The 22,715-nt window shown below is 35.9% G+C and overlaps 1 protein-coding gene and 1 non-coding gene across 2 annotated transcripts in view; one reads left to right on the top strand and one right to left on the bottom strand.

The window, feature by feature from the left end:
* The window catches only part of FGF12 (fibroblast growth factor 12), a 575,923-nt gene that overhangs the window by 376,520 nt on the left and 176,688 nt on the right, over positions 1-22,715 (bottom strand). The gene's annotated exons all lie outside the window — the stretch shown is intronic.
* Positions 20,084-20,216, top strand: LOC126012568 (small nucleolar RNA SNORA51). The gene has a single exon (XR_007497023.1). It is a non-coding gene; the product is annotated as a small nucleolar RNA SNORA51 (small nucleolar RNA).

Here is a 22,715-nt window from a genome sequence, read left to right as displayed (position 1 = left end):
TGGACCATTTTTGTGGCTCCTTTCCTGGGTGGACTTTTTCCTTTCAGCGCTGCATCCCCTACCAGCCTTGTGATCACATCCATCACTGTCCAGCCCTGTGCTTTTTCCTCTGCCAGAATACCATGTCCTGAGAACTCACAGAGTGCCTGACATGGGTGCGTTGTGTATGGTCCTATGATGTATAAAGTCTCACCTGGGTCACCTTCCCTTTCCTGGTGAATAGGTACAAAGAATAAATAAGGAGCATTTTGGCTTTGACACAGAGAAAGATCTGTATCCACAGGTTAAAAAGTGTAATATCAAAACGGTTCTTCCCAACTTGAGATACAAATTAAATTCAATCCAATAAAAATTCCAAGAAAGTATTTGTGAATATTAGTAAACTGAATATTATTTTGTAGAAATAAGCAAGAAATCTTGAAGATCCAACTTCATATTACAGGAAAATGAAATCAGAGAATCAACACTAGTTTAACATTAAGACTTTTCTATGGTGTTACTACAGTCAAGACTATGATACTGGGAAAATAGACAAGTCCAGAACAATAGTAAAGAATAGATCCCAGAAACAGACTTGCATAAATAGTTAAGGGATCTTTGACAAAGAAGCAAAAATAATACAATAGAACAAAAATAGACTTTTTTCAACAAATGGGATCATGACAATGGGATATTTATATGCAAAAGATAAATCTAGACAAAAACTTCTCACACAGATTAATTCAAAATGTATCATATACCTGAATGCTAAATGCAGAACGCCTAATAGAAAACCTTTTTGACCTTGATTGAATATGTATTTTTAGATACAGCACCAAAGGCACAGGCTATGAAAGAAATGACTGACAATCTGGGTTTCATTAAAATTAAAATTTTCTGCTCTATGTAAGACAATGTTAATGGAATGAGAAAATAAGTCACAGTTAGGAAAAACATTTTCAAAATGCACATATAATATAATACCATGTATAAATATGCAAAGAAATCTTAGAAATCAACAATAAGAAAATGAACAGTGTGGCTGAAAAGTGACTAAAAAAATTCACTCAACCTTAATGCCTGAGAATGACTGACTAAATAAAGAAGCTGCAGTATCAATACTCAATGGAACAATATTCTGACTTAAAAAAAATCAAAACCATGCCTTGGGCAAAATAAGCAAAACATGAATTGATTATGCTAAATTAAATGAATAAGCTATACCAAAACAATGTGTAGATGGCAAGTAGCATATGAAAAGATTTTCAACATCATATGTCAATGAGAAATTGCCAACTGAGACTACAAAGATACTACAGTGGGTAAGGCCCTTTCCTGACAGGTGACAGAACTGGGTTCAATTCCTTGCACCACATATAGTACCCCAAGCATGGCCAGAAGTGATTCTTATGCACAGAGCCAGGAGGACTTAGCACTTCCAGTGGTGCTTTTATACACACACACACACACACACACACACACACACACACACACACACACAATTGCTAATTCACATTGCAACAAACTACTAGTAACTATTAGAATAACCAAAATTCTAATGAAAACAATAGCAAACTTTGGTAAAGTTGTAAATGAATTGATAAATGGGTAATAGTTAATAATAAGTAACAACTGATAAATAATTAATAATACATGAGTACATGAATGAATGACAAAGCATAGTCCCAAGGTCTTCCAGAATCACAGAGTCCAAAAAACACCATATAATCAAATCTAAATCAAATCTAAATCTCGGCCTTCACAACTAGGCTGAATATCATCTGGAAGCTTAATCTTATTATATGTATTTGATAACCAGAATGGTTTGACTTCAGTAACAATAAAATAAAAAAACTAGACTATTTTGAAGTTTAACCACACACTTGATAAATAATCAAATTGAAAGACATTAAAACATTTTAAAATATATAACAAAAATAAAGCAAAGTACTTAAGAATAGAGAATTTTTCAAACCTTTAAAAAGGAAATACTGTCATATCCTTTCAAACTCTTACAGGAAATTGAAGAAACACAAACTCTCCCAAATAGTTTCTATGAAGCTAACATCACCATGATACCAAAAGAGATAGAGACACCAACCAAAAAGAGAGAGAGAGAGAATTGTAGGCTTATATACTCAAGGAACACAAAAATCTTTTTAAAGATTTAAAGATACAAAAATCGTTAACAAAATACTAGCAAATGGAATCCAACAACTCATCAAGAGAGTCATACACCATGACAAAGTAGGATTCATACTGGGGATGCAAGGATGGTTTAACATATGCAAGTCAATCAATATACTAACCCATATCAATAAAAAACATATGTTTATAATCATTATATTCAGAGAAAAAATTTGATAAGCTCTAGCACTGGTTTGTGTAAAAACTCTCAACAAGATAGAAATTGAAGGAATCTTTCTCACTGCCATTTACCACAAACCCATTGCAATGGGAAAAACTAAAAGCCTTTCTTCTTTTTTTTTTTTTTTTTTGATCATACTGACTTACATATCTTTCACATTAGTATTTTAGGTACATATTAACATTGAATCAGGGGAATACCCACCACCAAATTTGTCCTCCCCCTTCCTCCTTCCCTTTCTGCAACCCATATCCCCCACAATCACCCCCCAGGCTGCTAGAGTGGTCCCCTCTTTGTCTAGCTTACTATCAGTGATCATGCATCTGTTTGGTCCTGGTGCCCTCCCTTGTTTCTCCTCTATTTGAGAGGCTAAGCTAGATAAATTGAGTTATGTGGTTTTGTTTGAGGGAAAGAAAGGCAATAGAATGGGGTAAAGGTTTTAAACAAAAATAATTTAAAAAATAAATAAATTAATTAATTAAAAATTGCTGAAAATGGGTGTAGTCCTTCTAGTGACTATCTGCCTCAGTTTGAGAGAGGACATGAAAAAGGTAATTAAAACACCATAACAATACAAAAATAAATGTCAAATTAAATATCCAGTGAGCCCTACAGCAATAAAGAGAAGCACCACACAATAGTCTTGGTTCTGAATTCATATCATGCCAGAGTGCAAAAAGGAGGAAGATAAGATAAAATAATATAAAAATAGAAAAGAAGACGTCAACTTCAGTATCTATACCAAAATAAAGACGTCAAAAAAAAAACAATCAATATATATATATATATATATATATATATATATATATATATATATGTGTGTGTGAAAAAATTAGTATTTTGTGCTTTTTTTTTCTTTTTCCCCCTGCGTAGGTGCAGTAATTATTGGGGATATTATAGAGGGAATTCCCTTGGCCTAGGAGATACAGGGTTTCTCTATCCCTTTTGTTTTGTTTTGTTCTACTTTTTGTTTTTTGGTTTGATTTGTTTTGTGCTTCTTTTGGGGTCACAGCTGGCGGAGCTCGGAGGGTGCTCCTGGCTCTGTGCTCGGAAGTTGCTCCTGGTGGGCACGGGGGACCACGTGGGACGCCAGGATGTGAGCCACCGTCCCAGGAAGGACAGACACCTTGCCTCCATGCTATCCCTCCCGGCCCCACTTTATTCCTTTAATTATGTCTTTTATCTAATCATTTTTTTCTTTTTAGAAACTTTTTTCTTTAGATATATCTGAGCATACATATTTTTAGTTTTTGTCATGGGTTTGTTTTCTTCTCTCTTCACCCCCAAATCCACCAGCAATATAATGTAGCACCACTTCTTCCCGAAAAGGCATATTAAAAATAGGGGAAATTTTACCTTTAAAATCAAGCTCTTAGCCACTAAGAATAAGAACTTATACTTTTTTACAACACAGGGACATCTCCCATCCTGAATGTATGTCATGGGGAACTAACCTATTCCAGGGAAATAGGCACCGACCGTCCAGCCTTGACTCCTGGATCCCAGACATAGAAACAACAGATTTCTTCACAACAGCTCCAGGAACCAAGTCCCCTCCAGGGCATTCATAATACTGCTCTGACACCAACGTTCTCCAGTTCCAAATTGATAACCTGACAACGAGGAAATGGGAACAACTAGATCTAAGAGCAAGTTATCCTTCCTCACCAGCCAACGATAAGACAAAATCAGAAGACATGTCACCCTTTGATCTATGCAAAAACCAAGATTGCTATATACAGATGACTGGTTGTTACAACCAGGACTAGACAGTACGCATCCCGGGACCAACAACAACAGCAACAAAAAGCTCTAACCTAGCTTTTGGTCTACAATCTGTTCAACAAACAAGATATCCAATTCCAGAGGTCTGAAAAGCTCTAACCTAGCTTTTGGTCTACAATCTGTTCAACAAACAAGATATCCAATTCCAGAGGTCTGACTGAGACAACCGCAAGTGAACGGGTCTTCCAGAAACATAACGAAAGACTCTGTCCCAGGCTCCATCCTAGGAACAACATAATGACCAAGAGCACCAACTAAAGAAGATGAATTAAAATGACACTGAAGAAGCAGAACTGCTATAACCACAAGAAAGCCTTCATCATAAGCTCCATTCCTTGAGCTGCATAGCCACCAAGATCTCTAGATACAGAGGACTGATTTTACCATCCATGACAAAGCAAAAGTCTTCCATACATCGAAAGCACCGAGGGGAGAGTAAATGATTATAAAAGCCTTTCTTCTAAGATCTGATACAAGGCTACCTTGATTACCTTTCACCACTGCTATTCAATATAGTACTGGTAATGTATGCCATAGAAATTAGATAAGAAAAATATATCAAGAACTATCACATAGGAAGAAAAGAAGTGAAGCTCTCACTGTTTGCAGATGACATGATACTGTATCTTAAAAACCCTAAATAGTCTACAAAAAAGCTTCTAAAAACAATAGAAACAATAAACATGTAAAGAGGTAGCTACAAAATTAATAATAAAATATCTATGGTTTTTCAAAACACAAACAATGAAAGAGAAGGAAAACATATTAAAAAATAATTTGATCCACAATTGAACATCAGAAAATCAAGTTTCTTGGAGTCAATTTAACTTAAGAGGTGAAAGACATATTTAAATATGGATTTAAAGAAACAAAAAAACACTGCTTCAAAAATTAAAAGAGGATGCAAGGAAATGGAAACATTTATTGTGTTCATGGATTGGAACAATTAACATCATGAAAATGTCAATACCTCCTAAAGCATTGTACAGATTTAATGCAATCCTTATGAGAATACCCATGTCATTTTTCAAAGAATTGAACCAAACACTCCTGAAATTCATATGGAACAATTAATGTTACTCGCATACTGCAAGAAACTATTCACCCAAAACCCACACTACAAGGGATTAATACTAAGATATACAAACACTGATAGAACTTAGCAAGAAAAAAAAATCTAACCCCATTCAAAAGTAAAAAGGAATAAACAGACATTCCTCAATGAAGAAATACAGATGAACAAAAGACAATGAAAAAAATTCTCCACACCACTAATCATCTGGGAGATGAAAAGCAAAACAACAATGAACTATCAACTCACCCCACAAGAGGGACATATCATAAAGAACAAGAACATCCGGTGCTAGCATAAATGTGAGGAGAAAGGGACTTTCATTCACTGATGGTGGGAATATAGTCTGGTCCAGCCTTTTTGGAAAACATATATATATATTCCTCAAGAACTAAAAATCAAGCAATACCTCTCCTAGAGATATATCTTAGGAACCAAAAACACCATGAAAAAAAGCCCTCTACATGTTTGTACAATACTGTTTGAAATAGCCAAACTCTGGAAACAACCTTAGGGCCTAAGAACAGCTGAGTGGCTAAAGAAACTGTGGTACATCTACACAATGGAGTATTATGCACCTTTTAGGGAAAATGAAGTAATGAAATTTGCTTATACATATTATGCTGTTTGAAATGAGTCAGAAGGAGAGAGATAGACACAGAAAATCTCACTCATTCTGGCATATAAGGGAAAGAAAAGATAATATGGTAATAATATTCAGCAACAATAGAGAAAAGGGCCAGAAGGACCAGTCCATGGTAGAAAGCTTGCCATGAATAATGGTGCAGTGCAGTTAGGGAAAAGAAGAGATCACTATGCAATGATAGTTAGAACTGATCACATAAATGGGATGCCAAAAGGAGATGAAGTGATATGCATGATACATACCTCTTCATTAACAATAGTGCAAACCACAGTAGCAAAAAGAGGAAAATAAATAAGAGAAAGAAAAAAAGATGAAGAAAGAGAAATAAATGTCTGCCAAGATATAAAATTAGCAAAGCAATAATATTTTGGAAAACACTAAAAATTGTTAAATTTGTGAAGTGGATAGAATGAAGAGTCACTAATTCTAATCACTCTAAAATATAGTATGAAAAAAATTTAAAAAATAAAATATAATATGACATGGTAAATATTCTAAGTATATTATATCAGTAAACAAAGGAAACTACACAACTATTCAAAATAGAAAAAAATAAATGTACTAGTTTTATCCCATCTATTCAAAATTGTTAGAGAAGAGAAAGTGTGTATAACCCTAAATCGGGTCACTTTTATTTGTGTATAAACATTAATACTATTAACTTTAAACAAACTCTAATAATCACTGGAGGAGAAAGAAAAATTGTCTGAAAATTGGCATATATATTAATAAAAATAAGTGCAAATCAATATCTGTAAAATGTAGGTGCAAAAAATCATTACATTTTATCAAATCAAAACTGCGAAATACATAAAGGAAACAACCAGAATATGCAGACGCTGAAGGGAATGGAGTATTGATCCATGCTACATGATAGACAAACCTTGAAATCACAATGTTGTGTGAAAAAGGAGTCATAAAAAAGGTATCATTTGATTCAATTTATATGAACTTCCCAGAATAGGCAGATTTGTCAAGACAGAAATAGATGATTTCCAGGGATAAACAAGGAAGTAGAAAGCAAAATGACTCATAAGTAATAAAATGGCCAACTTTCAAAAAATCTGGAAGCAAAAGATAAATTTTGGGCAATATAAGTTATATTTCCAAACTTCCAACAAAATGTATCCAATAAAACTTTTTATTTATTGTTTGTCTTAGGGCCACACCTGGAGGTGCTCAAGGATTCTTCCTAGCTCTGCACACTGAAATTACTCCTGGAAGGTTCTAGGGACCATATGGGAAGCTGGGGATCTAACCCAGTTGGCTGCATGCAAGGCAAGTGCCTTACCCGCTGTGCTATTACTCCAGCCCCTCAATAAAACTTTTTATTTCATAAAAATCTTGTAAGATTAAAACCTACAACAAATGAAATAACCAGATATGGTCTAATTAACAAACAAAACATACTTGCCTCATCTTGCCACCGTGGGGCAAATAATGGCTTTCAATTATATATTACTTTTAATAAAACACACTTGTGAACAGTAAACAGTAATATTATTCATTAGAACAGCTAGTAATCACATTTGGGGAAATAAAACACTGTGTGGGTGGTATCTGTACTACAAACAATTCCTTCTCTTTTAATGAACACCAAACTTTCTATAGAGCCACCAAACTGAAATCCATATGATTTTTCTGATCTACCCCGACAGTCTGTTCTCAACATGAGAACACTCAGCCTAAAAGGTCAGGATTCAAGTCGTTATGACAGACTTTTATGACTCCAAGTCCTGTCATGAATATAGTCAAAGGAGTTTGAAGATGGCAGACCTGTAACATTCATTCAGTAGCTTTATTGCTATGTTATGACTAGTCTTATACCTAGAAACAGTGATAAAAGTTAAAAGTTCAAAGATGTTAGAGCCAAGAAATAATACAAATGATAGAGCACAAACATAGCAGATGAGGCATTGAGTTTGGTCCAGAAGCCCTAAACACCACCAGGAGTGGTCTGATGGTTCCCCAAAGATCAAAAGTGGCCAGCCCCATGGAAACAACTATTGTCTGATTGTTCCCTGAACCCGACAGCAAGCAGTTCCTCTTATTTTTTTAAAGGAAGAGATTTAAGTAACTTGTTTCTCTTATCCTCTCCCTCCCCTTCCAAAGTACCTCCGAATAAAATCTAATTTTACTTAAAAAAAAAAAAGTGCAAGTACAGTTCTGGAGAAGGTCTGTTTTCTAGTTCTAAGTGCTCACCTAGAGATCATTAATCCAGCTAAAAGAGACTTAATCACCCCACAATGATACTACATCTCAATACTAGTAGTAGTAAGTTTTCAATAAAGCAACTTGGAAAAAAAAAAGAGGGAAGATACAGTGAACTCATTCCTGAAAAGAAGCTCATGATATTACCCACATAATGGGTCAGGAAAAGAAACTTTATATGTAAACCTTCCTTCTTGCCTCCAATTACCAGTAAAACTTGACTTACAGAGGCCAGATAAATAGGGTGTAGATTATTTGCCTTGCATGCCACCAATCCAGTTTAAATCCTTGGCATCCCATAGGGTTCCCTTGAGCCTGGTAGGAGTAATTCCTGAACATAGGGCCAGGAGAAAACACTGAGAACAATGGGTGTAACCCAAAAACCGAACAACAAAAACTTTACTCATTCTCTTGCCTCAGCACTGAAAGGGAAGGCAAGATATGATGGCCAGTAAGGACCAGCAATAGAGGATACATGATTCCTAAATTGGCTTAATTCTGCAGAAGCGACACCTTGAGTTAAATTTGTCTAAGAGAAAACATTGCTCTGCCCACAACCATGGGGAAAAAAAAAACACAAAAAAACAATGAAGTATGATGGATGAAAATTCCATGCATTTTAATTTCAAGTTCAAAGAAAAATTATTTTCTAGCTTAATTTCATATTTGCTTTTTATACTTTTAATGCATTTAGAAGCTCTGATGATTCATGGTATCATTTTTTTATAGAGTTGGTGATCACATATAGTTTTTGAATAAATGTGGAATGAGTGAATAAGCAGGAGAACCATTATGTGCAGTAAGGTGTGTGAGATAGATGAAATTCCCCTTAGGGAATGCTGAGGAAGACACAATTTTCATGTCACCTTAATGTTCCTTGAATTTAAAGGCTGCCTAACAATAATTTATAGAATTGGTGATATATGATCTAGGTGGAGATTCTAGGGCCAACTCTAGAAGCTAGACTGGGTTAAGTCTTATTTAGAAGCTCAGGCTGCTCCCCAAGAAAGCACTTTTCTCACTCCACCTCATGCTTTAGCAGACTCAATATTTTCAGCATGATGCTTTAATACCAGATTGCAGTTGGAGCAGCAAGGGGTATATACATCCAGATGTTACTGGAATAGAACGATGGTCTTATCTAATATAAGGACCATAGAAATAGTTGATCTTTGCCTGCATCTTCATCACCAGACTTGCAACCATCCTAATACAATGGAAACCAGTGATCAAAGTTTAATATCAGTTTTCAGAAAAACCCCTACTGCAAGCCGAGGCTTCATGAAATAGACTAGCATGCTGCCTATGATTAGGTTTAGATGGTTTTTACATTTTTTTTTATTGTGTGTGTGGTTTTATGTTCACCACCTCAGAACTGAAATAAAACATTAGCAAAAATATGTTTATAATATGGACATCTCTTAAAAGCGTCAGCTCTGAGAATTTCAAACTAACAGACAAATCTCCTCACAGGGAGAGAAGGACATAAACAAGCACATCTGACTGTAAGTTAGGGCCACAGTCTCTCTCTGGCCCCTCGAATCTTTCCAGAAAGAAAATGAAGAATGTAGAAAGGTAAAGAGCTTTACTGAAAAGAAATACGTTGTCCAATTTATTTGGTCAGAGCAAGATTATGGGGCCACACTGCCTTAAACCATTTAAGTCTCATCTCCAATACATTTGCACATGTTTACGGAGGTGAGGCATTCAGGACTCAAGCAGTTGCCAGATGAGAGACCTGGCTATTCTTTAGTGGTCTGAACTTTTTCTTTTTCTTTTTTTTTTTTTTTTTTACCATTTGTGTGATGATAGAGCGATTGGTAGAACTCAGAGTTACCTCTCACCATTTCATATATGTATGGAGGCCATTATGGATATGTTCAGGATATATACTTGGTGTTTGATGAGGGGCCATGTAGTGCCAGGACAAACTAGGGTTCTCTCACATGTGGAATAAATGCTCTACCCCCTGAGCCCTTTCCTCATCACCAATGTTACTGTTGTTGTTAAAAAACTAATTCCAGTTCTGGAACAGATATTTATCATATGGTTGAGCACTTGCTTTGTATGTGAGAGTTCTGGGTTAAATCCTGGCACCTGATGGTCCCCTGGGTGAATTAGGATATGGTTTACAACTGTATTGCTTATAATCTTGTCTCCTTTTATAATATATCCCTATACTTTTGTCTCTTTTTGTGTTTCTTTCTTTATTTTCTTTTTCTTTTCTTTTTCTTTTTCTTTTTTTTTCTTTTTTTTTTTTTTTTGTTTTTGGGCTACACTGGGTGACGCTCAGGAGTTACTCCCGGCTATGCTCTCAGAAATCACTCTTGGCTTAGGGGACCATATGCTATGCCGGGGATGGAACACAGGACTGTCCTGGGTCAGCCATGTGCAAGGCAAACGTCCTACAGCTGTACCTATTGCTCCGAAACCACTTTTATTTCTTTTTCTACCAGAAAATGGAAATGTTTTACTTAATATTAATCTAAAACTGTTGGGCTACTATAAAGCTTTACACAGGAAGCATCTGAAAAGAAGTTATCCATTGAAAGAATCTGAAAAAAATTTATCCATTAAAATATTTAATGTCAATCACCATTTAAAATGCAAATAAGCATAATAATTTTTTCTACATTTTGGCACTAACCACTCTGTTATATATTTGATGGTATGAGAATAACAAGAAATCAACTGAACATACCTGTCAAAAGCTTCATGATTTTTCATCTCTAACCAAATATTATCAAATGACTATATTGTAAAAATAATGAGAAAATTTGAAATTACATGGACAAATCAGGAAATTCATAGCCTACTAGGGAGAGAAAATAATGGTAAATATTAATAGATATTTAATGATAGGTACTTTGATATAGACTATCTCATTTAATTTTTGTCATAAAAATAATGTAGATAGGAACCGGTAGAACCATCATTATGCAGAGGAGGAAACTAAAATACAGTGTCTAGGTAAGCTGTTATAAGATGGTCCAGTTAGAACCACTGAGGAAGCTAAGTTTCAAACATAGCAGCCTGGCCCCACAATTTGCTCTTAAGAACTATTTTGTACAGCTTCTCTAGCATTTCATAAAAATAAATTCATTATTGACACGAGATGAAAGGAAGAGGAATGATAAGATAGAGACTAGGGGCTAAAGTGAAATAAACAGACATACTGAGAACAAGAAATACACTATTTGAAGACTAGACAAAAGGACTTACAAAACCAAATGTCTGTCTGCTTTCATCCGTGGGAGGAGGGAGTATTTGAATATTTGAAACATTAACTTATGTGGAAATTTATAAACTTTAATAATAAAATTTGTAAATGGAAGTTACATAGGAAAGTGACTTCATCTTTATAAACCTAGTCTGAGTTTAATCATAAGATTTACCCGTCATAATTTTCAAATAATATTTATAGTAATAAACAACAATAACAGGATATAGTTAAAATGATACCATAAACATTTTATAAATTTTAATCTTTTGTCTTAATTTTTAAAAACACTAAAAAACACTGATAGTTTATAATTAGAAAGATAAAGCTCATGTTTCCTAATACTCAAGAATGCTTTCAATTAAGAGAAAGCCACTAGGTGGCAGCAAAGTCTAATGCAAAAACATCGAGCAAGTGTCCTAGAGGACATCTTGTAAATATTCTTAGATTTCATGCATTCTGTATGCATTTTGTACGAATTAATCGGCAATTAAAACGATGTACATTATCACTATATAGCTCCTCACAGTTTTCAAAAGTCCAACAAATGTTTTCCTTATCTGATCCTTAGCTGTACTCTGAATTCCACAGAACAAAGATTACAGTATTTGTAGAAAACAATCAGTTTTATTCCAGGTCCCAAAAGTATTTCAGAGGATCAAAATATTTGTCTTTCTGGCCAGGGAAAACTTTTCTTCTCCAGTGATTTAAAAAATTGTTCACTTGATCTGATTTTTCTTTCAAATTATTAACACTGAAACCCAAATCATTTCCTTTTCTTTTCTTTTTATTTTTGCCCAAAAAAATAAAATTAAAATTAAATTAAAAAGTCTTTGAAGTCCCAAATTGTGAAATTACATCTCTTTATATTAACTTCAGAGTGGAATATAATACAACTAAGCATACCATGCTTTCAGCTTCTCAACTTCTACCTCAATAGAGGTAGGAGAAGGATCTTAAATAGTTTTTAATCACTAACGTAGTTCCTGTATACTTTTTAAAGGAATAGAGAAGTTTCTTTAATGAATTTAGAGTTATAAAAACCCTCCTCAGAATCAGAAGAAAGGAAAATATTTAACAAGAAGAGGCTTTCATCTTCATAGAACAGAGATAAAATGATGTCCCATAAACTATCACTGAAAGCATGCACGGAAGTAAATCATGCTTTGGGGGGGGGGGGAATGTATTGATCCTCCGAAGGTATATGTATTATTTTTCTAAAGTTACACTGACAAACCTCACAAATTCAAAGGTTTAAAACAATGTTTGCAACCCAAAGCCCAAATCAAGGCGTCTGCAGGCCTGAGCACCTGTCAGGATCTAGACAAGACTCTTCTTTGTTCTTTAGCTGCCGCTCATTCTCCAGCACAGTCGATTTTTCTGTCTGCTTGACTCAACACTCAGTTCACTAAATTCTTTGGACACCTTTCTCCCAACATTTCCCCTACCCCACTTTATCAACGGGAAAAAATGGGCCCCAGGAGCAACTGAAAGCATCCACAGAGAAGTGGCACACATCACACTTCTGATAGTCCGTTTTACTATGCAGGACATCAATTGCATCTCCTTTTAGGAGAAAGAAAGATCAACCAATTTCAAGAATTTGGTGCTGGAGACAGAAATAAGACTCTCTGCAGGTGTTAGCCTTGTTCTTCTTTCTTTACCAATTAGGGACTGACAAAAAGAAAGCCCTGAAGGTCACAAGGTCAGTAATTGGCAAAACCAGTCTTGAAGTTTCATCTGACACCAGAGTCTGCTCTTCCCTTGGCTGAGATCAGGACAGGCAGGCAGCTCCAAGGTCATCCCACTGGTAACTGGGAAGTTGGTAAGGTGGTAGTTAGGATCATACATATCATAGTTGCACTTTTAGAAGGCTGTGTGAGGACAATGACAAGGGCACAGATGGAAACTGTGAGGCCAGTGACAGTTCTCAGAAGTGAAATGACAAACCCTAAAGCTACACTGAGCAGTGGCTGAGTATTATGCAGGAATAGCAGAGCTAAAGGCACCAAGGTTCTGAATTTTGGGATTTTGAGTCAGTGTATCCTGGATGGGTCTGATGATGGGCAGAGACATAGAAGCTGTTGAGTAAAATGAGACACGAGATAGTTGTGCTTAGTTGTTTTGTTTGCAGTAAGTCTCACAATGAATAAAGCATCTGGCATGGGTCAAAATGGCCTAAACTAGAACAGGTTAAATTTGAATTGCCCAGAAATCAAGGTAGAGCCCAGAAAATATGTTTTCATTTGCATTATAAGACAAATGTATCATATTAGCATATGCATTAGTACATTTAATAGTATGCATTTATCATTAAAGGTTTAGGTATCATTATTTGGGGAAAATAGGTAAAAGAGATAGACCATATAATTTAATTGGTAAAAAATGCTGAAAAGAAAAAAAATGACAGAGAAGGATGGAACAAACTCAACGGAATATAGAATGACTTTATCATCAATTTTGATCTCTCTGACTGATTCAGGATTGAGTGCAAAGTATTTCCCTCGCACAGTTGAGGCAGAAAACCCACCAAAGCTTACAACTCTGAAAGCAAGTTTTACATCCAAGGTCTTCTACCACTATAAGAGTCTAACATCATACCATACCATACAAGACCTTGAACGGAAAAATCCTACAAAACAACACAAACATACACATATACACACATACCACAGAAACCATGATTAACTTTTTATAGAAAAATCTTACTTTTTTTGTTGGATTTATTAGCCAAAGAGTACATGCAATCATAAGAAACAGCAGTAAAAATAGCCAAGACAGAAAATGTATTGGATTCCTAACACACCCCTGGGCAAAACTATTGTCAACTGGAAGCTGCCTTTTAGACCAGACACCCTCTGCAGCACATGACATAGTACTGGAAGAGGAAAGGGACTAACGGGGTTTGATTCTTTCAGGTTCTGGTAGCTTTAACCTTCTGATGCTTCAGAACCTCTCCAGACCTTCCAAATGAGTCTCTGCTTTTGTTTCTCTCACTGGAAAATGAAAGAATGAGGCCTATTAGCCACACACAAACATCTTCCATTACAGGGCTCCGAAGCCATTCTTGTTAGCTCAGTTTAACCGACCCACAATGTCCATAGAGAATGGACATTGTCCATTCTCTGCAGGCTGGGCAGCAATTTGAGTTTCTGAAGCCGTTTTCCGTGCAAAAGGGAGAGATTCGGGAAAGTCACTCTTTCTGCAAACATCGCGGCCTGTAAAATCTGCCCAAAAAAAGCTGATCATATGCCTGTTATCCCAAAATAGCACCTCTCTCCATTATGTCGAGGTTCAGCGCAAAACTGACTCACGCAGCTCCGGGAGCTCTGCCAGAGCCCAGGGAGCACCAAAGCGAAGAGGCCCTCACAGGCAAATCTCGCGCCAGGTAGAGGAAGGAGGGCACAAGGGGTCCCACCCACTGTCCCTGGCACCCCAACACCTCGGAGACGAAAGCCTGCGGTATCTTGCATTACAGGAAAGAGAGGCAATTTAGTGAGATTTCCTGGATCCTTCATAGAAATCTGTTACATTCTGCTTGGCATCTGCCCCTCCTCCCTTTCAGGAGTGGGAGACCCCTGGAGAGTGATTTAAAGCCTACGTGTTCCTGTTCCTTCAAAACTTGCTCCTCAATCCCAAAGCAGGACAGGACTTTTGTCTACATCATCTTCCTCCCAGGATCACGGGAACTGGCCCTAATGACATTTATCAGCCCGGCTCCTCAGTGCCCACTACTCCATCACAGATGGTTCCAGAAGGTCTTTTCTTTGCAGAAGTTCTTGGTCCTCATGCTATTCATTCTAAATGGGGCAGCCATCTCCAGACCAGATGATGCAGGCATGCTCAAGGGTCCCTTCCCGAGCCTTATGGGGTGAGGGACTTTAGGCAGGTGGAAGGTGAGAGGTAGGAGCTGAGAATCTGAGTACTTCTTGGCTTTGCTTCTTTATTGAGACAACCTGCTGAGGGTTCCCTTCTTCCTCTTCGGTCTCCTGAGCCTGGCTTTGGTCTGTCTCTATCTCCTCAGGCTCCTTCTCACACTCAAGTCCCCTCTCCTACAGTTCTGAGAGGACAGTGCTTGGATAAAGTCTTTCAGTGGTAGACTTGGTCAAAGGAGGGAACAAGAGCAATAAGCAGTTATAAGGTCAAAGCTGTTCTTTCTCCCCTTGACCTGGTTCTAAGTGGGAATGATGAAAGAATGAATCTCTAGACAGTCACTTCTATGCTCTCATCTGAAATTCAGGCTCAATATGGGCATATGTGCCATACCTTAGCCAATTGAAAAAAAAATGTCATTACTTTTTTTTTTGCTCCAGTTCAAATATAAAAAATACTTAGTATGGTTTTCTCTGTATTCTAGATATAATATTCATTACAATTAGATATTTCCTTTGGGACAGGAGAGATAGTACAATGAGCAGGGCACTTGCCTTGCATATAGCAACAAGATTCAATGCCCAGAACCCTGGGCAAGTATTAGTACCCTGACAAGTATGATCCCTGAACACAGAGCCAGGAGTAAGCTCTAAGCATTAACAGAAGAGTCCCAAAAATGTTTAAAAAAAGAAAAGATTCCAAGAGATTCAGTGTCCAGGATTTTACGGACAACTTACTGTACCACTAACAATTAAAAATGTGGAGGACAAGTTTATAAATGGGTTTATTATTATCCCTCATATATAGTGCTCCTGGATAGAAATTATTAATAAAAACAAATTTTATTTCCTTCTTTGATTTTTTTTCTTCTGAAAGAGACTTTTTAATTGCAGAAAATGAGCTCTTCTCCTCCTTCCATCCTCTCAAGAACATAAAACTGACAACCTTCTCTAAATGATCCTTGGTCTCTAACACTTAATTAAATTTTCTTCCCTGAGTACCCAGTTCATCTTATTTAGGCCTATTTAAGAATGGGAAATTCCACACTGATCACATCCAGATCAAGTTCAATGTACCTTTTGCTATTTAATGGTGCTGATGAGCTCACAGGTGATTTGGGAAAGAATAATAGCCACTAAAACTCATCAGAATGACATAACCAAAGGAAAGAGTACCATGGAAGAGCAGCAAGAGTTATATAATGCTCAATGAACACCAAAAGAATACAAACTTTTTTTTTTTTTTTTTTTTTTTTTTTTTTTTTTTTTTTTTTTTTGGTTTTTGGGCCACACCCGGTAACGCTCAGGGGTTACTCCTGGCTATGCGCTCAGAAGTTGCTCCTTGGGGGACCATATGGGACACCGGGGGATCGAACCGCGGTCCGTCCAAGGCTACCGCAAGCAAGGCAGGCGCACCTTACCTTTAGCGCCACCGCCCGGCCCCAAGAATACAAACTTAACTAATCGTATAGTATACTGTTCCCATTATTAAGCTCATATGGTTCTTTGCTAAAATAATATAACTCTGGGGCAGGAACAACATACAGTGGGTAGGGCATTTTCCTTGTGTATAGCTGACCTGGATTCAAGACATCCCTAATATAGGGTCCCCTGAGCCCACCAAGTTCTTCCTGAACATTTGCCTTACATGCAGCTGGTCAGGGTTCAATACATTCCATATATAAGGTCTTCTGAGCCAACCAGGAATGATTTTTGAGTGTAGGTTCAAAAGTAAATCCTGAACATTACCAGATGTAGCCCCAAACCAAAAAAAAAAAAAATATCACTGAATGCCACTCAATGAGTCAAATAACAATAAGATAATGATACAAATTGATGTCAGAGTATTTTAAAATTTTTCTGCCTTTTTACCTCAGTTAGAGCTCTAAAAGTATTCAATGGTCTATTCACAACTATTCACACCAAAATGTTTTGTTATTTATATAAAATTAAAAATAATGACTTGTTTTTATCTGCATTATTTTATAAAAACATTTTAGATGCCTACAGATTATTAAAATTAATTACCAACAATTAACAAAATGGAGGACCAGTGTGATACTACAAATAGGAGGCTTGTCTTATATGTAAGGGATCCAGTTCAATACCTGGTTTTCTGAGCCCTGCCAAGAGTGATCCTTGAGTGCAGAGCCTAAGAGCCTCATAGCACAGCCATTATTCTCACACACAAACAAAAATAAGAGGCCAGAGAGGAAGTACAGCATCAAGCTGTATACTTGTATACTGCCAACTCCAGTTCAATGCCCCATTACCAAAAATCATCCCCTCCACACTACTTGGAGAAATTCCTGTACAAAGAATCTGGAGTAAGCCCTGAAAGAAGAATTTTGGTGTGACTTTAAAACAAAATAAACAAAATTAATTGAAGAATATAGGCCATCCAATGGCCATCCTTATAGATTTGTTTCAGTCTGAGGAATTATTTCACATATAAGAAGTGTTAGAAAATGAAAGGGGAAAGATCATAATGATATTGCTCTAGGAATAAAGAATTCACATTTAGAAAAGGTGTTGGTAGATCCTGAGAATAGTTCAGCAATAGAGTGTAGTGTCTGCTTTACAATGAGTTTAATCTCTGGCACCATTTTGCCTACTATGATTTTCTCTCTCTCACCACCCCCTGCTTGAGTGACAACTCTGCAGTTTCTCTGTTTGACACCTTAGAAACTAAATAAAGTATAAGGTCTCTGGAGCAGGATAACAGAGTATGCATAAGCACAACAAAAAAGCATCCCTCGCAAGCCACACAACTCAAGTGAGTACTGCAAACTTCTCTGTGACTCCGTCATAGAAAGAGTAACAACAAAGAAAAAGAGAGCAGGAGTTGGAGGATGAAAAGTTTTTTTATACTCACATCAGCCCAGTTGGAGGTAATAAGCAAAAAGGGCCTTTCTGACTGACAATTCATCAGATGTAGGAAGAATGAAGTCAAATGTAGGAAGTAAAATTTGAGGAGATGGTCCTGTTTTATAGAATAGCTGCTCTTATTTGCAAATGATTCTCAAGTATTTATTCAATAGAACCTTTGAAAGGGGGGTGTGATACCTTGAACAGTTCTATTTATTTGTTTCTTTTAAAACACCATAAAAAACGTGAGGTTTAATTACTAAGATGCTTAGATGTTAGTTAATAATTATTGTTTATTTTGGACATGGGGAAATCATGAACCAGAAACAAAAAATATGATCTGTCTGTGACACACAGTAATTATTATAAGATCAATGTAGCATGTCTTAGACTAGCTGGTAGGGCATACACGATTTTTCTCAGTGCTTACTCCTTGTTTATGCTCAGGATACACTCCTGGAGGGATCATATGAGGTACCAGGTTTCAAACCAGGGTTGGCCACATAGAAGTTAAATGCCCTCCCAACTATCTTTTAGGCATCTTTTAGATATTTTTATTATTCAACAATGTGGGTATATGCCTCATTAAAACAACTATTCTGACCCTTGTCATAATGAATTATACTTAAATTATAAATTGAAAACTAAACACCAAATTTCTATGGCAAATAATTCACATTTTCTGTGTTTTATTTTTCTATCTTCTCCCCAAAGAGCCAATATTTCTATTGGAAATTTTACTCATAACTTAAATGATCATAATTTCCCCCATTCAAGTCCCTAAACTGATTCTTCATGCCTACATGGATGGGAAGTGGTAATGGGAAGATTTTGATATTGCTTTGTGGGGAATTGTTGGATATCCAGAGTCAAGCTTAATCTACTGCAGCAACACATATTTAATGAATAAATAAATCCTGAAGAGCATAGTACTTAGATAAATAGATCAAAAGATCATTTTGGAAGTTCTTGCTCCTGTCCTAATAAAATACTTCAGATGACTATCAATATTTTCATAGCAATCACACAAAATGCCTTGAATCAAAACTATCCTGCAGGACTTTCCCAAAGGTGAGACTCAAAGAAATTGAAATGTTTGTTTTAAAGCACCAAATTTAAAGCACCACATAATCTGTTATGAAACATTGAATAATTTCGACATTTATCAATAAGTGGATGTCCAGGAAATGTTATGCACTCAACAATAGGAAAGGTAAACGAATGTTTCATATAACATACTCAACATATCAACATAATTACATAGAGTAAATAAGTACTACACAGAATAAAGACAAAGAGCTCTTATTCCTTGAGAACTGCGGTTTTGGGTTGAAGGACACTTGGTTGGCTAACACCCCCAATGCAGTAGAAGTAGGGCTCACTCCAGGACACTCGCTTAGCAAACTGGCTTCTCTCTCTCTAACTCCCACTAGAGGGCGTCTATGCTGGAGTCTTGCCTTTTTCTCTTTGGCTGCTTAGCGTTAAGTTGATCTGATTTGAGGGGTTGAGGTTTTTGGTTTGAGATTCACACCTAGCAGTGCTCAAGTGGCCGAGGATTGAATCCTATGCTGAAAGCTTTCTCCTAAATAATGTACTTAGAATAAAACGCCACATTACATTACTCATAAGAATGCTCCTTTTAAACTAAAAAGAAAAAAAAAAAAAAAAAAGAAAAAAGAAAGAAAAGAAAAGAAAAAGAAACACCTTACCTGCTGTATTATCTCTCTGGCCCAGATATCTCCTAATAAGCCTAGTTTCTTATAACAAATTTAAGGTCTACCTTGGATCTCTGAACTAAAATATTTTTACCCTAAATATGATGTGTATTATTATTATTATTATTATTAAGAATATTTAAACGAATATCCCAAGTGTCCTTCCTCCCCATCCCACACGGCCTGTACTCTAGACAGGCTTTCTACTTCCCTCATTCAGTCACATTTTATAATGATAGGATATTATTATGATAGGATATTTATTATGGGATATTGGTCATGGGAATGTTGCACTGGTGAAGGATTATTTATATATATATATTATATATATATAAAAGAAAAGATAAGGCCTCCCAATTCTTACCACAGGCTGTGTTCTTTACACTGACTGTATAGAAAGAGGATGTACAGTAAATGCACCCCATATACACCTCAACCCAGGACCTTTGCCTGGTCTGTACTGTGAATTGGGGGACAAATAAAAAAGAATATTTAAATGAATATATAAAATCCCTATATGTCACTCTGGTTATATTCTACTGTACTCTATTATGTTAATATTATTGCCTCTACTGTAAGGTGATATGTAGAAGATAATTGGACAGAAGTAACTAAGGTTTTCTTAAATAAGTTTTCTTAAACCTATTTCTAAGAAGTAAAAAAAAATTAAGTTTTCTTAAACTTAAATAAAGTTTTCCTAATGGGCATTTGAGAACTGGACTCTCACTATCCAAGTAACCTTACTTTTCTATACTCAGATTATTCAGGTCACTATGAAGAGGGATGAATTACAGTTAAGCTTTAATAAATCCTTTGGGAAGTCAGGTATTTGGTAAAGCTTTTTTTTTTTTTTTTTAGGACTTTAACATAGTCTATCTCTGCTTCCCAAAGGGTTTGAAAAGTCAGTACAGGGAGAAGAATCTCTGCTTTTATAATGTATAAAACAACTTGACATACATCATCTCATTTCATCTGCATAACCACTATATTGCAATAAAGAAAATGTTACCCCATTTCATAAATGAGAGAGCCTAGTCAGAGGAAGTGACTTGCCAATTAGAATCTTATACATACTTTTTCTGTAACACTCAAGTGCTGCAGGAGAAAGGCTGATTGAAAAAGAACATGAGATAAGGAAGTACCCTGTGACTCAAAGTAAAGATCAATGTTTTATTTAGGTGCCTGGGGGGAAAAATCAGGTCAGGATATGATTTTAATACAATGTTCTCTGCTTATACAAAAGAGAATGTTTAAACAAATCATAAATAAATCATAATAAAATCCATTATCTGAATCCTTTAAGAATACTTAATGGCATGAGAAACATGCCTACATTTTAATGATGTTAAGTGGCAAAAGCAAAAATTAACAATTTAGTACCAAATCTGTTATGTGATAGGGCAGAGAGAGAAATAGATCCAAATAGGAATAGTAACTATGTTCTCTCTGGTGCTGAAACTATTAAAAAGATTTTTGTTTCTTTATTCTATTTTATACTTTCCTGCTTTGAAACTCTAATCATATACTGCTATCCTGAGAGGAAGCAAAGGACTTTTTAAAATTAATCATCAGTTCTGAGTGCCACTGTGTGTGACTTCCTAAACATTTGGCCCACTGTACTATTGCATTCAATTCCTACAGCAAAACTCTCAGATGGGCTATTCGTAGCAAAGTGGAGTTTCTATTCTGCCCTAAATTTATCTCAAATACCATGTATTTTTGGGTACTGACTTAGAGTTCATGCTGAAATAGAAAATCAAGGCAGAGGAAATTTTTCCAGGTGAAAGAGAGGAACTCATTTTCAAATTAAGAATCTATACAGAGATAGGTGAAGATGATAGGGGATATGATTGAAGTGCCTAGTTTGTGAAACTGGAAATGTGGATGTCTGAATCCCACTGGATGTGATAAAATAAGAACCATTGTATTCATCTTTCTTCCCTCACAATGTCATGCATAATTTCTGGTAAATAGTAGACATATAAATGTAATAAACATGGTTTTATCTAAAAAAAATCCTGAAATATAATGTAGAGTTGCTGGGTTGCTAGTTAATTCTGAAAAGAGTGTCCCAATTTATTATAGGGGTCTGTTGGTGTTTTTTTCCTTGGGTTCATATTTGAAAATACACAGGAGTTACTATTGGCTTTGCACTCAGTAATTACTCCTGGCAGTGCTTGGAGGTCATCATGGGATGGCAAGGATTGAAACTAGGTTGGCCACATGTAAGCAAATGACCTACCTGTTGCACTATTGCTTCCGCCCTTCTCTACTTCTTTTTTATTTATAACAAGCAGGAAATGTGAGTACATATTTGCCCCCCTAAAGAAAAGTTAAAAGATGAGGGCACATCAGAGGGTTATTGGGTATAGGGGGGAAAAAGATCATATTTCAAAATAAATTGTTGTATAGTCACCTAATCATGGAGGGTGATTATATCTTCTTGTCAACTATATTGACTAATATTCTCTGTTGGTAAATTAGTCTAAAATATTTTCAATTTTAGCTAGTAAAAGAAAGAAATAATAAAGATAGTTACTGTATTTAGATAGTACACTTACAATGGTTTATATGCACAGTTATGATGTGTCAGGCACTAACATATGCACATGCTAACTAGATTATGTATAAAGAGAAAAAGCATTAACCAAATTAATCTTTCCAGAGTTCCTGTTTAATGGATAGTGTTCTGTTTCTTATCTATCCTGTTCACTAGTGAAAGACTGAATTACAAAATAAATTTATTTTCTCAAGGTCATACAACTAGGAAGTAAGATAGTTAGGATTTAACTGAAGTCATCAGGCTCCAAAATCTTTATTCTTATTATTCTATTGCCTTTATCTTTCTTTTCCCCCTAATTATTTTTAACTTAGGCAACATGATTAATAATAGAGTTTCACATGTACAATTTTCCAACACCAATCCCACCACCAGTATCAACTTTTCTCTACCACAGTCCCGTTTCACTCCAAGCTCCA

Source organism: Suncus etruscus, chromosome 6, assembly GCF_024139225.1.
Source record: "Suncus etruscus isolate mSunEtr1 chromosome 6, mSunEtr1.pri.cur, whole genome shotgun sequence".
NCBI classification, from domain to species: domain Eukaryota; kingdom Metazoa; phylum Chordata; class Mammalia; order Eulipotyphla; family Soricidae; genus Suncus; species Suncus etruscus.
Note: the sequence above shows the minus strand (reverse complement) of the source record. Positions and strands in the feature narration are given on the sequence as shown.